Source organism: Penaeus chinensis, chromosome 6 (genome assembly GCF_019202785.1).
Source record: "Penaeus chinensis breed Huanghai No. 1 chromosome 6, ASM1920278v2, whole genome shotgun sequence".
Lineage (NCBI taxonomy): Eukaryota > Metazoa > Arthropoda > Malacostraca > Decapoda > Penaeidae > Penaeus > Penaeus chinensis.
The window spans coordinates 12,959,484-12,961,983 of NC_061824.1; positions in this window are offsets into that span (position 1 = coordinate 12,959,484).

Sequence of the window (2,500 nt, forward strand, 5' to 3'; positions counted from 1 at the left end):
AGGAAATAACATACACAGCGAGCTTTATTTACAATACACACACACACACACACACACACACACACACACACACACACACACACACACACACACACACACACACACTCACACACACACACAAACACACACACACACACACACACACACACACACACATACACACACACACTCATATATGTGCGTGTGTGTGTGTGTGCACATGCATACGTTATATATATATATATATATATATATATATATATATATATGTATATATATATATATATATATATATATATATATATATATATAAAACGTATGTATGTGTAAATGTGTGCACGTACTTGCAGACACACAAACACACACACACACACACACACACACACACACACACACACACACACACATATATATATATATATATATATATATATATATATATGGGTGTGTGTGTATACATACTTGCAAACATATATATATATGTATATATGTATGTATGTATGTGTACACAATTGCAAACATATATATGTATATATATATATGTATGTATGTGTACACATACTCGCAGACATATAAGAATAGACACACACAGAGACAGACAGACAGACAGACAGACAGACAGACAGACAGACAGACAGACAGGCAGACAGACAGACAGACAGTCAGTCAGACAGACAGACACACACACACACATAAACATATATATATATATATATATATATATATATTTATATATGTATATTTATATACATGTATGCATATATATCTATTGATATGTGTGTATATGTATATATATGTATATATATATATATATATATATATATATATATATATATATATATATATATATATATATATGTGTGTGTGTGTGTGTGTGTGTTTGAACAGATGGATGGATGGATAGATATAATGGTGCATTTGTGTTCTGACCAAGAAGGAAATCGCTCTCCCGAACTCGGCCTGCAGGAGGCGCCGCGGGACGGAGGGCCGGGCCGTCGCGGGTCCGGCGGGCAGGGCTTCCGCGCTCCACTTTCCCAATGGTCAAAGGTTGAAGCTGAGAACGAGAAACACTTATGCAAGAGAAAGTAAAACATTAGTGCATTTACATATACGGAAGGACCTCATGTTAGCAATGGCGAATCGAAGTACCCGGTTGAAATATTGCAGAACATTAACATAGGTAAATTAGCATACTGTGTTTTTTTTTTTATAGAACCATTCAGAATTTTTTTGTTTGTTTGTTTGCATATCTGGCGAATAGCTGGCAGATATATTAAGCATTTATTCTTGTAAAACCGGAAAAGATGACAAGAATAGTATACTCACAAAACTCAAACTGAACTGTATTTCAGAAACATGTAGACGGATTTGACTTATGCTGTCTTCCGAAGTAAATAATTAATAGCAAGCCACTAGATTTGCAACTTTACAATCACAGCACGCTTCTTCAAAATGCCCTTCTAAATGTTGCGAAGAAATATTCAACTTGAAAGCAGAGTCTGGTGATCCATCTCCCCTGCTCGGGTTTAGGGGCAATAAGCACAGCCACGAGACGTCGCCCAGCTCGCCTCCTGACGCGTGTGTACGTTAGGGCTTGTAATCGCCGGCTCCGTGGGTGACGCCGCTGAGAAGGGCGCAAGGCGACGCCGCTGCAGCATGCCTGGCCAATTATTCAAGCCGGAGGTGTCCTTGTCGCGTACTTGGTATCTTTTGTATATTTGCAGACGTCATGTTTCAGTAATTGTTATCGTGGAACTCGTAACGGGATTATGTACTAGTAATGGATGTTATAGTGCTTTGAGATTCATTAGCAAACGGAATGGTGCATTTAAAAACTACCGTAAAATATTGACTACGAATGTATTCAATATATTATATTACATATTATGCATTCATATATTACTAAAGTCGCGTACATCATGGAACACTGTAAGAAAGACTGTTACAAAAGTAAGAATAATATATCAATGTTTTCAAACGGATACGATTGCCAATGGAATGTCTTGGGTAATTATTATGAAAATAATAATAATAATAATAATAATAATAATAATGATAATAATAAAATAATAATAATAATAATAATAATAATAATAATAATAATAATAATAATAATAATAATAATGATAATGATAATAATAACAACAATAATAGCAATAATAATGAAGAAAATAATGAAAATAAGGATGATATTACAGTAATAATGATAATAAAAATAATAATGGTAATACTAATAATGATCAACTTTACTTATTATTATTTTTAATAATACCAATGATGATAATAATAATGATAATAATAATAATAACAATAATGATAATAATAATGATAATGTTGGTGAAAATAATAATAATGATAATAATCATAATAATGATTAATAACAATGATAATAATAATAATAATAATAATAATAATAATAATAATAATAATAATAATAATAGTGAAAATAATGGTAATGATAATGATAATTTACTTCTACTTCTACTAATGATAACAATAATAATGTTAAATGATAATCATA